Source organism: Cibotium barometz, chromosome 20 (genome assembly GCF_041138505.1).
Source record: "Cibotium barometz isolate CiBa-2024 chromosome 20, ASM4113850v1, whole genome shotgun sequence".
Taxonomy (NCBI): Eukaryota; Viridiplantae; Streptophyta; class Polypodiopsida; order Cyatheales; family Cibotiaceae; genus Cibotium; species Cibotium barometz.
The window spans coordinates 16,216,229-16,230,558 of record NC_141065.1 but is presented as its reverse complement, the minus strand read 5'-3'; the positions used below and the strand labels follow the sequence as shown (position 1 = coordinate 16,230,558).

The 14,330-nt window shown below is 46.3% G+C and overlaps 1 protein-coding gene across 1 annotated transcript in view; it reads left to right on the top strand.

The window, feature by feature from the left end:
* The window catches only part of HIT3 (HIS triad family protein 3), a 49,972-nt gene that overhangs the window by 34,761 nt on the left and 881 nt on the right, over window positions 1–14,330 (top strand). The window lies entirely within an intron of this gene.

Here is a 14,330-nt window from a genome sequence, read left to right as displayed (position 1 = left end):
GCAGTAAGAGAAGCGGGCATTACACCCCTTTCTTTGATAGGCTTGTGCTGCTTTTTCTGGAGCAACACATTATAGCACTGGGTTTGCCAAATATCATAGTTATGTGAGCCTTCAAGCTTCTTGATGTGAAGCAATGAAGAGCTCTCACCTGTGGTTGCCATAGCAATATGCAACCTGTCAATGCCTGACTCCCTGCAAAATGTGCAAACACTGCACCAAAAGCACACAAAGTGCTCACAGTTGTTCTCCCAAGCTTTATCTCCCACTGCGGAAGCACAAATGCAACTCTACTCCCACTTTATTGGATGAAATCACCAAAATCTGGTTGCTGCAGATTTAGGACAGCACCTTAAATGTGCTCTGTTGCCCTTCCAAAGTACTGTACAACAGTACCAAGTGCTCACCTGTGATGTACCAAACTTGTACTGGCAAGTACAGCAGTTGAAATTGAACCTTTTCCTCACTCAAATCAGTGTACAACCATGCCAAAACTTGCACAAAGCTGTGCCAAATCTGTACCAGCAGGTACAGTAGCAATAAATGCTCTCCTGGCTGTCCAAATGAATGAAAATCAGACTTTTACAGTCCCGAACACTGCATACAACAGTCCCGAACAGAAATTGGGCGAAAGCCCCTTGACTGCAAGCTGATTTCTGAGGATTCAAGGCATAAATGTCTTGCCTGCTGCTTTGCCAAGGTCAACAAGCATACGATCTTGAAAAGCCCCTTGATTTAAGATCAATTGCTGATTATACATGGTACATTGACGCACATGAAGGCATCCAGAGTCTTCGTGATGCTTTTCCCTGGCCACATATACATCCAGTACATAAAAGCCCCTTGATTTACAGGCACATTGAGTGCGTGACAGGCATCAACACGTTGCCCAAAGCATCAAATGCGATTGCCTGCATGCAAATCAACCCAATCGGCACAAAAGCCCCTTGATTTGCACTGCAATTTGCTGCAATTTTGCCCGAATGTGCGATTTCTCACATCATACAGCATGTATGAATGCTTAATTGCACAATTACATCAAAAGCCCCAAATTTCGACATCCAATTTCCTGCAAATTGATCCTGATTGTGACCAATGTCACCCAATTTTGCCAATTTTGCTCAAAATTGAGCAATTCGGCACCTGTACCTGCTCAATTGATGATTGTACTTGCTCAATTGCAAATCCCAAAGAAAAATTGAAGCAGAATACCTTGTAATTTCTGATTTTTTGTTGCAGAAAAAAAAAGGGTTGATGATGCTGCTGCTGCTTTTGCAGAAATGGGCAATTGAAGGAGCTGCTGTGCAGGTTCTTGGAGGTGATCCTTGCTGCAGATTTGATGGCTGCTCCAATCAAGCTGATGCGCCTGCTGCTGTACGGATGACGGAGGGCTGGGGTAGTCGTGAAGAGCCTTTGTGCGAATCCTAGTCGACTGTGCGCCTACAAGCAAACAGCTCGAAGCCAGGCTGGGCGAATTCAACTGTCCCCGTGGAAAGCTTGTAGACGTGGTTTTACGCCTTCGCCTAGTGGTTCGCTACGATGCGCTCGCTCACGCCCAGTTGCCGCCGCCTTCGCCTGTAGCCGGCGCTACACGCGACAAGGTAGTTTTGTTGGCGTCGCCTCCGCTCGAGCTCGCCTGCTTAGTGGCTTTACGCCTTGTGGCCAGGCGCCTTGCTGCAAGCCTACGACTGGCTGTTGGCTACCTGCGCTAGGCAGCCTGAGCTTCTTCCTCGTCCCAGATATGCCACCACGGCCTCTGCACCTGGTAGCGCTACACGCTTCTTGGACCAACGCCTGAAAGCTGCAAGCGCACGAGTGGTTGTGAAGAGTGCGTAAAGGCGTTCTTGTTGAAGGTTCGCCCCCTTCCTGGTGCGCCACCCAACACTTGAAAGCCAGCCGTCTAGCTTCACTGTTCTATGCTAGCAGAAGATGCTATCTGGAAGCACCTGCTCCACAGCCTGAAATGCAGCCTGAGATGCTATCAAGAGGGAGGGAATGACCATAGCTCTGATACCAGTTGAATGGGAGAAGACATTAGGGTTAGAGTTCATGTGGGAGACATACACAGAGAAGCAAGGGAGAGAGAGAGAGAGAGAGTTGTGGGGATAAGTCAACTCATCAAGTGTGAGTGTGTGACTCCCCTATCACACATGTATATTGCACTAGTACACATAGTGCACTTAGTACATTAAAAGTACTAAGTGTACTATGTACTATAACTTATGGGCTTGTACACACTATAAGGGTGGGCATAATGCCTTTACCCCAACAGTGGTCTTGCCACCCATCCTTCGTACAAAGGATGAGATTTTTGCAGTTGATGAGTATGTACGTGACTTCGATGTAGCCTTTGCTCAGGTGCGGACAGCCATTGCAAGGTCACAAGACAAGCATAAAAGGGTTGCTGACAAGCATAGAAGGGACATGCAAGTCAAGGAAGGTGATTGGGTATTGCTGAAATTTGAGAAAGCTAGGCTTCGGAAGAGGCCAGGACGAAAGGGATCATATCCAAAGCTTTCTACTCGATACCCTTCCAAGTGGTTGACAAGATCAATGAAGTGTCCTTCAGGCTTGCTTTACCCAGTCATTGGAAGATTCACAATGCTTTTCATGTGAGTCTTTTGCGGAAGTATATGGGGCCAGATCCAGAGGAGCCTGTCACAGAAGATCCGCCAGAAGTTGATGAGCTTGAGGAGATTCTTCAGCCAGAGCAGATTGTATTTCACAAGGAGAGGAAGTTACCACATGGGAAACTTTCCAAGAGATACCTTGTGAAATTTAAAAATTATTTGCCAATTGATGCAAAGTGGGTTTGTTGACTATCCTCAGCTTTTGTAGGTATATCTTGAGGCTTTTCAGTTGAGGACAATTGTTTAGAAGCCCGGGGGAATGTCACCATTTGGTCCATCTCCATTTCTAGAGCCACTTCTATGGGACTGTCACTCCATAGAGCGGCCAAATTTATGCCATGTTCACATGGGGCCAGGCCAGTGTCCCATGTGAAAGGGCAAGTCTTTTGGTGTCATGGACGGGAGCCAGATTAGTGCCACTCGTGTGTGATCAGTGCTACGTCACATGGATGGGAACCAGTTTCATGCCACCCGTGTGTGACCTGCTTCGTGCTGAATGGACGGGCGCCTGTTGGTGCCACTCGTGTATGGCCAAGATAGCGTCTTACCTGTGGGACTGTCACTCCATAGGAAGACGAGGACATATCTTTATGTTTCTGTCGCGCCAGTTTTGTGCCCGACAGGAACCTCTTGTACAAGTTTCATGAAAGGGAGATTTTGTCCATTATATGTGCACATGCATTTATGCCTGCATGCATAAATTTGTTTTTGCATGACTTGTTTGCATGTGTCTGCCTGTTATGCCGTGCCAGTACACTGGACGGGGATGCCCCCAGTGTACCGTGGAGTGCTGTTTGCTGACTTGGTGGTGTGGCGTGTGAACAAGTGGTAAGTATTTTTCATTTTGGCCTTTTTAAAAGGTAAAATCCATAAACTAGAGTAAACCTTAATATTTATAAGGTATTGTGTTCACACCCATTTTAAATAGGGACTGGACATTTTTTTATGAGGGGGGTCCAAAGTAATAAGTTGATTAAAGGTTTTATAACTTAAAAAGAAAAAAGCCTTGCATGGGACTCTTTTGGGAAAATACCCACGTGTGGATTGATGGTTACACTTTCCTTCTTCACGGCTGCTGCACCCGCCTTCTCCACAGCTGCTGTACCTGTCTTCTTCATGCGTGCAGTACCCGCCTCTTTGCTCCAGCTGTACCTGGCTGTACCTGCCTCCTAGCAGTTGTACTTGCTGAACTTGCCTAAGGAGCTGTTGTACTTGCCCACGTGTACTTGCAACTGTGCTGGCTGCCACACTGTTTGTACCGGTTGGTTGCTCTGATTTCATCAGTTGATTGCACCCATTTGGAGCACAACAAAAAGGGAAATGGTCTTCTTTTGCTGAGATTTGAATTAAATCCTATGCTATGTATTTGTTTCTATATTTTTATTTCAAATTCAGATAACAATTAAAAGTTAAATGTTGTTATTTCAAGCTTTGAGTAGGCAAGTTTCTTCTGTAGTTGCATACACTTTAGAAAGCCATTGGGTAGTGGTTTTTCCCATGATTGCTCTGACTGCACCCTCACCTATAGAGGAGCCAGTGAAGGTAATGAGGGTATGAGGAAAAACCAGGTACAAAGCTTATCTAGGAAAATCGAGATACGCTCCCTCCGCGGTGTATTATTGTTTGCCTGCGTTAGTACGGGCGTACCTGTTTGTGCACGGTCCCGGAAGACCAGTGAAAGGCAAGTGTGCACCCAGTGAAGGTGGAATGAGCCATTGATTTGAGGCTACTCCGACCAACACCTCTACATCGACTTGAACTAATTCTGTTTGGGTTGTTTTCACTCCCTTGTGGAGAAATTTGGCCTGTCAGCCCCGTGACACTTGTATAAATATAAATACTCCAAGAAATACAAAAAGTATTGAGGCGGGGGGGACGGGCCCTTTCCGACCCCAGTGCTGGTGTCATTTGTATTTTCTGTGTTTCCATTGTTTAATATCAGTTAGATTTGAGTGTTCTAAATATGTGTATATTGTCTTCCGATCTGTAGGCCTCCTGTAGGGAGCAGTCACACTGTCCATCGTAGGGTAACTATCCCCCATAAGGATAGGACATAACAAGGTTAGAAAATATAGCTACACCGAGAAACTGTACATGCGACAGATCCTAGGATTCCATACCACTAGGATACACAGCCTATAAAATCTCCTTGAGACTTTTAAAGGCAAGTTAGGGTGATCAATCCTTTCCCAACTAAGTCTTGGTGCACTACACCTCCACCCCATGTCTTGGTCAACCCTATAGGTAAACCACTAGAAGAACAATGAAATAATTCACACGTCCACGCATTCGACAATTTTCGTCCTAATGGAGCTCCCACGAGGAAATATATTGTACGATCTGTCCCAATCTCGAGACATTCCAACTATTGTTAGGCAATCTTGTTGTCCCTCAGCTGGCTCACATCCTGTAAGATGCAATACCCACAAGTTGAGACCCTTGGGATCCAAACAATCTTGTGATGAATCAATCGACCAGCTAGAAGACCACAAGTAACTCATCAGAGAAGACATTTACGAAACCCCGCACTAATGCTTTCTAATCCATTGTCTTCCAAATATCTAACGTAACCGTTATAAACCGCAATTAACATTAGATGAAAGCGTAGCAAATTTCACATTGTGAAGTTTTCGTCTAAGTTGCAGCAAGTTGATATTGTGTTAAATTCTTTCTATCTTTAGTGGTGCATATGTCCTATCAACTACCTTTTTGTTGTAATAATTCTTTCTATTTGTTATGATCCTTAGTGCTAGGCTTCATTATGGCTGAGTCTGCCCTGTATCTCCGAAGCTCTGACAGAAACTGAGTACACAGACCTTTGTATGATTGTATGCTATTATTTGTGTGTGTGCGTGCGTGGGGGGGGGGTGGGAGCATATATTGATACCAAGTTCTACATCCACTATTGGGCACTGATGACGTTAGTGGGGATGTCTAAGTATCCAGTCCATACTATGCATGATGGAGTTGATGGTTTATTGTCTTGTGGATGACTAACTTGAGGTTATAAATTGCTCATTCTTATAAGGTGAATTTGGGCATGTTCCTGGATTCATCTAATTATATATTATATTACAAAATCTTGTTGAATTACAAAATAGAGCGTGGGACGGAAAAATCAGCCTTGAAACATATTGGAGTACTTTCCATTACGAAGGACAAAACATGACCCTTCCACTCTACATGGATGTTTAACTCTGAATAGATATCAATAATTGAGACACACGCCTGTTCGAGATCTGTCCATGTCCCACCGCTAGGTTTACAGGATACATGTGATCATGCATCTTCACTCCCAACTTTAGCACAAGTTTACCATTAATGAAGTTGTGAGTGCTACCAGGGTCAAAAAGGATGTGCTTAGTCTCCCCTAACATCGACCCATACATACGTATCAAGTCGTTAGGATAGTAATTAGCAGCCAGTGAACCACTAGGTGAGAGAATTGAAATGCCTCTAACTCCCACTTCCACTACTGGAACTCAAGATTCCCCTGATGAAGTCGAATCTGCTAGTAGAACTGGCCTGCCACAATCATGCTACGGGCATCAAAAGAAAATCCATGATCATCCACTGCATCCTGTGGAAAGGATGCACGTTGGCCTAGTGAAACTCATCATATAGTAGTCTACTCCCTAAGGCTGTCATGCAGAAAACACATTCCATTCAAGCACTCTGGCCTAAAACAATAGTATTCACGGAAGAAATTTTAGGATTACTTGCTACTTTGGTCAAATGAGTTAGTTGCCTTGGTCTTTGCCTCTGGACAACTCCCTTCTGACTACAAGAGAAACCCTTGCCCTCCCTAATGTTTTGAAGAGTGTTGATGCTTCAGATCCTTCTTCGGATTGGGTTCACCCGAAGATTGGGTTTGGTTTTGTGGAGCCTTCTTAGACTTAAACTTTCGTTTACGTCTCGAAGCTTCCTTAGAGGTTTTTGTGGTTTGAGGTTTCTCAGAGATGTTCTTTTGTGTCTTGCCGGCCATCGTCTCCTCATAAATCCTAGCATACCAGATTGCATCCTCTAGTGTCTTGCTAGGATTGTTCTTTACCTGGAACTTGTGTTCCCGCGCCAACCATCAGATAAAAAAAAACACAATGTTGTGGCATCCATGTGTGCCGCTCGTGACTCTGTAAGTCCGTGTCGAAAGATAGGTTCTTCATGTCCAAGTCCGTAAACTTGCCCACGATATAAAACTCATCCTCAGCCTGGAGGAACTCATCTCAAAAAACTACCCAAGTACTCAGTTTATTCGTGAGTTTTCTCCACCATGTCAGGGCTTTTTCCCCCTCTAGAAGAACGCCCTAACCATCTGTATCTTCGGGGCTTCCAGGAATGGGTGGAACTCGAAGTGTACGTTCGAGAGGTTGAGCCAAGAGTCAACCATGTGTGAAAATGGGACCTTAACCAGTCCTAAAAGGGGTTTATTTATTTGATATTTTGTTTTGTGCTGCTGGCTGACAGCCCATCTGTGGGACGACCAGCAGCCCAAACCACATATATAAGCATCGCTTCATAAGTCTGAAAAGACAACACATCATATCATCAACCCGTCTGCTGCCGGTGCTACCTCTGCAACAGCAGCAACATCGTTTATCATCTGCAGCATCCGTCGGCTCCATCCCCTGCACACAGCAGCAGCCACCTGCGTTTCTGTCCATACCTGTGTGCTGTCGGCTCTACCCTCTACAGCAGCAGCACTCTCTGATGTGATATCTGCAGCGCTCAGCCCTTGATACCTGCAGCAGATCTTTTCTACTTGGGACAGCTTTCCTCTCTGCTCATCCTCATAACACCTCGAGACAACAGCCCTCTTTGCTCATCATCATCACACCTCGGGACAGCAGCCCTCTCTGCACATCATCATCACACCTCGGGACAGCAGCCCTCTCTGCTCATCATCATTCGACATCCAGGTATTGCAGCACCCTCGTCACCAGAGTCTGCACCCCTTAGGTACCGCAGCACCCTTGTCACTAGAGCCTGCACCACTACACCTTCCGCTGCCCACTACAGACATCTACCACCTCGGAGTGTCTCAGCATCCACCGACGCGAGCCTTCGGCACTGACCACCTCTTGGAGTGCCTTTGCCTCACATTGACGTGGGCCTTCGTCATTGATCGTGCTTCAACTCTGACCTCGTCTCTGCTTCTTCGCCGGTCTACTACTCAGAGTCACCTCACATCAGAGGGCCCTCTTGTACAGGATTACGTTCATCATTGTACATACACTCATTCATCCATTTCATGCTGTGTTGATTTGTTCTGATCTCTCGTACATCTGGTCCCTTAGTCTTTTTGCCACTCACGTGGTATCAGAGCTATCGTGAGCAAAGCGATTGAAGACGTTGAGAGCTCACAACATGGATCGTCTACCCATGATTCCGGAGGACCAGCCTTTTTCACCAGATGTTGATTCTTCTTGCTCAGATTTGGACCACATGGAGGATGGGACTTCTTACTCATTGGAGAGCCCCATTCGAGGTCTTACATTGGGAGACGACTGGCCTATCTACACCTACTCACTTTTTACACCTTTGGCATCGCAATCTTCCTCTTGGAACTTATTAGACTTCGCTTCCAGAGGGGGATACATGCCTTCTGTCAGTGTGTCAGTGTGGGACCGTGGTATCCTTTATCTTCTCTCATGGTGCCCTTTTGGTCTGAGAGGGGGTGTGTGAAAATGGTTTTTTAACCAGCCCTAAAAGGGGTTTATTTATTTGATTATTTGTCTTGTGCTGCTGGCTGACAACCCATTTTTGGGCCGATCAGCAGCCCAAACCACATATATAAGCATCGCTTCATAAACTTGAAAAGAGACAACACATCATATCATCAACCTGTTTGCTGCCGGTGCTACCTCTGCAACAGTAGCAACATTGTTTATCATCTGTAACATCCATCAGCTCCATCCCCTGCACACAACAGCAGTCACCTGCGTTCCTGTGTGCTGTTGACTCTACCCTCTACAGCAGCAGCACTCTTTGATATGATATCTATAGCGCTCAGCCCTTGATACCTGCAGCAGATCTTATCTACTTGGGATAGCAGCCCTCTCTGCTCATCCTCATCACACCTCGGGACAGCATCCCTCTTTGCTCATCATCATCACACCTCGGGACAGCAGCCCTCTCTACTCATCACCATTTGACATCGGGACAACAGCCCTCTCTGCTCATCATCATTCGACATCGGGACATCAGCCCTCTCTGCTCATCATCATTCGACATTCAGGTAACTGCAGCACACTCGTCACCAGAGTCTGCACCACTTAGGTACTGAAACATCCTTGTCACCAGAGCCTGGACCACTACACATTCCGTTGCCCACTACAGACATCTACCACCTCAGAGTGCCTCTGCACCCATTGACGCGAGTCCTCGACACCGACCACCTCTCGGAGTGCCTTCGCCTCACATCGATGCGAACCTTCGTCACCGACCATGCTTCAGCTCTGACCTTGTATCTGCTTCTTTGTCGGTCTACTACTGAGAGTCACCTCACATCAGAGGGCCTCTTGTATAGGATTACATTCATCATTGTACATACACTTATTCATCCATTTCATGCTGCGTTGATTTACTCTGATCTCTCGTACATCTGGTCCCTTCGTCTTTTTGCCCTCACAAACCACCTCTTGGGTCCTCTCTTTCTTCTCACCTGCAAAAGCCTCGGGTGTGAGAGGAGGAGCTACTGTTGCTGGTCCCATAGGAGCTGCTGCACCAATCACCGCTCATTGAAGTAAAACCGCCTAATTCTTAGAAAGCTGGATCTCTTCTCGAAACTTTGCATGGAGTTGTGCCATGCGCACCTTGAAGTAAGTTTTCTCCACCCCTTCTATCACCGCTTGTTGGGCCTCCATGTGTTCCCCTGACCCTTGAGGACGATCTTCCGTGTGGTTGGAAACGGCATCAATGAAGTGGAGTTGTGCCGCCATGGTAAAGGGAGAAATAGAAAGAAAGGTCGGTCTATACCCTATAGATGGCTTAAAGCCTGCTTTTGCAAACAGCCACCATCCTCTTTGCTCTCTCTCTGCTCCGCTGCCCACATGTCTGCCAGGCTGCCCATCAACGCCTGCTTGTCCGTTGGATCATGTACGGCCTATCCACATGCTTTGTACGGCCTATTTCAGGCTCTGTATAGCCTGGTCCAGGTCTTGTACAGCCTTTCTACAGGCAGCCCACTTGCGGAACATATGGCTGCTACTACCAGCGCGCTTCTGTGTGTGGTTGGCGCCACGGTTCAGAGCACAATCAACACTCTTGCTGCACCCCATGGAACCTGTACACGATCGCCTCATCTTTGCATGCCTCACTGCAATACTACAACCCATGCTAAGCGACCACATACACCATGCAAACATGCATAATATATAACCATCCTACTTTGTTCTTCAAATTGATCATTGTCTTGCTCAAAGCTATTCCATATGTGAGTTGGTAATTATCAGATAGCTCATGGAGCATGAATTGTGATTTGTATATCTTTTGAGCGGCTAATTAAGCTAGAATGCTCATTTCTATTTATGGGTGGCCATTGACATAGAGATACAATACCACTTTGTTCGTGAGAAGATTTTGGCTGCTGACATCTTGCTTTTTTATTGTTCAACGGAGGACAATGCGGCGGACCTCTTCACAAACTCTCTACCTCAGGCTATGCTCGGGCGGCACTCCAGTTCACTGGGGTTGGTTCCACATCTAGGAGCTGAGAGGGGGTGTTAGCAGTCATCTCCTGTCTGTACATTACACTAGGGCCTTTGTTATGGGTGTGCTTGCCCAGTTTTGGTGTTTCCCCATTTTTCCTCACTTCCATGTATTTTTTCCTTTTTTTCTGGGTGTGGGAGGGCTGTCGGCTGTCTCCTTTTGTTGGCCGACTGCTGGTTTGCTATTTATTGTTCAACGGAGGACAATGCGGCGGACCTCTTCACAAACTCTCTACCTCAGGCTATGCTCGGGCGGCACTCCAGTTCACTGGGGTTGGTTCCACATCCAGGAGCTGAGAGGGGGTGTTAGCAGTCATCTCCTGTCTGTACATTACACTAGGGCCTTTGTTATGGGTGTGCTTGCCCAGTTTTGGTGTTTCCCCATTTTTCCTCACTTCCATGTATTTTTTCCTTTTTTTCTAGGTGTGGGAGGGCTGTCGGCTGTCTCCTTTTGCTGGCCGACTGCTGGTTTGCTACCCGACTTGTCTTGGTGACCTGGCCGACTATGCATCTTTGATGGTCATGAGCAGCTTATGTGTTGTTGTCGGCCTGTTCTGAACTAGCCGACCAGCAGCGTGAGGCCATATAAAATGGCTCCTTGCCCCCCACACTTGACATTGTAGATTCCGGGATTTTTTGGTCACTGGTGTGTATATAGCAAAGTTATACAGCTTCTCTCCTGCTCTCTCATCTGTGTTTTTCTCTCTACTGCAGTTGTCTTCATTTCTGCTGTGCATTTTGACAAGAACCTTCTACTACAGCAAGTATGGCAGACATCTCCTGGCTCAATCGGTAATTAACTCGCCATCCAATATCCCATTGCATTTGGGAGGTTTGAGTAGCTTCAACAAATGGGGTTGCTCCTCATGGGGCATTTGAATTGTGTCTTGGGAGTTAGAACCTTACAATAGCGCTTCGACGAATATGGGATAGAGAAGGATTGGAACTTGTGGAGAGGTATCCCTTAACAGGGACTGCTAGTGGTGCCTCCTTGAACGTCAACTATGGTTGGAATGGCAACTCGGGCTGGCTCCCATGATGATTTGATGGGTGGCTCGCCTGAGATGGGAAGCGATGCCCAGAGTACTGCTTGAAGCTCTTAGTGATGTATGGAGTGCCCTGGATGCTCCACATTATTGGCCTACCCATCATCTGTAGTTGAGGAGTTGTGGGTGTCTGTATAGTTGATCCTCACGAGCACTTGATTTTACAAGGCCCCTATCTTGTTATTGAGGGTAGCTATTTGGTTATAGAGCCGTGTAGCTATCTAGTTGTTGAGGTTTGCGAACCGTCTATCGGCTAAAGTTACTATCTGCTCTTTGGTGCCCAAATAGGGTATTAAAAGTGAACGTTACCCAAACCCTACTGTGCTGTCTTGGCTCTATGGGCTGAAGGAAAAAATTGTAGAACACCCTTAGCTCTGATACCAAATGCAATTCTTTTGGCCAGCTGCTGGAAATGCCAGAGCTTTCCAAAAACTTTCAACTGGTCTCTATATTAAACTGCGAGAAAATGCTCCAAAATACAGAAGCTATGACTGTAAAGCTAACCGATGGTCACCAATACAAATGCCTGAGTTGATGAAAACGTGGATGATTTTCCCAAAAGCTGGCTGACTTTGCTGCCATTGGACTTGAAACGCACTACTTGTGAGCTCCAGAGGCTACTGGACTGCTGATTGAAGTAAGGCATTGATAAATGAAGGTTTTTTTTTTTTTTTTGGGAGGGGGGGGGGGGGAAGGGGGGGGAGGGGAGGGGGGCGAACCCTCTTACTTGCATCTGCTCCTTATCCTACTGGTTGGCCTGACCGACTGCTGTCCGGACCTGTCTGGTGTCCATGTACATCTGTCTGGCACCCATCTGCAGCTATTTAGTGCCCTGGACGCTGCCTGGCGCCTTCCCTATGTAGTTCGTCCCTGATGGAGGCTGCTAATCCTAGTTATACCATGCAGGTATGTCACATGGGGCTACAAATGGGGAGTCTAACCGAGTTAGGGAGGGTCCATTTAAGGTCATCAGAAATTGTCACTTGAAGGCTGGATTATTAAACCGAAAAAGACTTGACTAGTGCATGAGGTAGTCTGAGCCTTGAGGTATGCTGCTAGTTATATTTGGATAAAGTATAGAGCTTAGAGCAATGGGGTGGACAGGCAGCAGGTAGCAGTGTGGGCCACCAGAGATTGCAGGGCTTGGCCGGGCTAGCAGGGTAGTGGGCACCCAACCGCGTGGCAGCCAAAAATTGCAGATAGACCAGCTTTTGCTTGTTGTAGAGCAGAAGGGCCGGGCAGCATGAATGCCGGTTGACATGTCGATAGGGGTTATGAAAGGGCTTTTAAGGACAGTGGTATCGATGGAACTAGCATGTTGGAAATTATTTCATCCTCAGATGGACTTTCCCATGCACATTCATGCTTGTATCTGGCTCCATATGAAGCCCTGCATATGCATCGAGGCACTATATATATATATATATTACCTATTTTTAGACATTATTTAAGATTTTTTTGCACTGTCAGCGAGTCCTCTGATTTGGTACTGGTCGACCAGCTCCTCTCCCACCTATATAAAGGTGGCTTGGCTTAGCATCATTATTATCTCTCTTTTCGGCTTCTGCAGTGATAGAAAGCATCTACGGGACCTCCCTCATGCTGCTCCACATGATGTACTACCTCCCCCTCCCTGGTGATATTCAGCAGGTCTTCTTTTCTCCTTTATGCTTGCTGTCCATATACAGTGTTGTGCAGTTCTTGCAGCATTTAATTGTGGGTATTACAGCATAGTACCCATTCTTTCATGGAATCAGAGCAGGAAACATCTATAGGGACCTGCGTTTTCTATTCCCATGCTGTTGTTGACTGTTTACAGCATATAGGAGCTGTTTACTGCTGTGTTTTCTTCATCAGTAACCTGCGTTTTCACTCGGGGCTGCCTCAAGTGTTGCAATTTCTTTCTACAGAGCTGCTTTACAGCCTTTACCATTGGACAGTCATTCTATTCTCTTCTCTTTCTAGTTCCCTCCCAGCCACCCTCTCTTCTAGTCTTTCTAAAGGAGGCTTGGGCTCTTGGAGGTGATGGCTTCTGGAGATCACCGTTCTCCCCTCTTGGGGATTCTCTTCTCTTCCCCTATAATCCCTTTGGATGAGTATCTTCCTTCTCTTGCGCTGTTCCATGCTAATGTTATTATTGCAGATTTTCTCTCCTCTCTTTCAGAGGAGGATAATGGTTCTTCTACAGAGTAGGTGGATGATTTTGCTGAGATATCCTCACATATTCTAGAGCTTCATACTTTGGCGGCTTCTCTCCTGGCAGTTGCTTCTCGTTCTTGTGTTTCAAAGGAGGCATCTTTCACTATCTTGGAGCCTGTTCCTACTTTGAACTTGGCAAATTCAGCTATCATTGATGATGAGTTTGTTCCAGTAGTTGTTTCATTTCCGTCTTCTTCAAAGGAGGATTCTACTTCGGTCCCGATACTTGTTGTAGATGCAGAGGTACCACATTTTTTGGAGCCATCTATGGCTCCATCTCTTGAGGGCATCTCTCTCCACATTGATCTTGGTGTTTCGTCTTCGATATCTTCTCGATCTTCTTGTGGCTTCTTCCGGAGACCTTCTCGGTATTCAGATGTACCATATATTCATGAGCTTTGTGCCTTTTATGAGGAGGTCGTTCCTTCAGACTCTTTGGAGGATTTTTTGCAGTGTACCGGACCTGGTCTACCCATCTGGTGCTGAAGAGGTGTTGGAAATTATTTCATCCCGAGATGGACGTTCCCATGCACATTCATGCTTGTATCTGGCTCCATATGAAGCCCTGCATGTGCATCTAGGCACTACATATTTTTTTTGCCTATTTTTAGACATTATTTCAGATTTTTTTGTACTGTCGGCCAGTCCTTTGATTTGCTACTGGCCGACTAGCTCCTCTCCCACCTATGTAAAGTTGGCTTGGCTTAGCATCATTATTATCTCTCTTTTAAGCTTCTGCAGTGATAGACAAC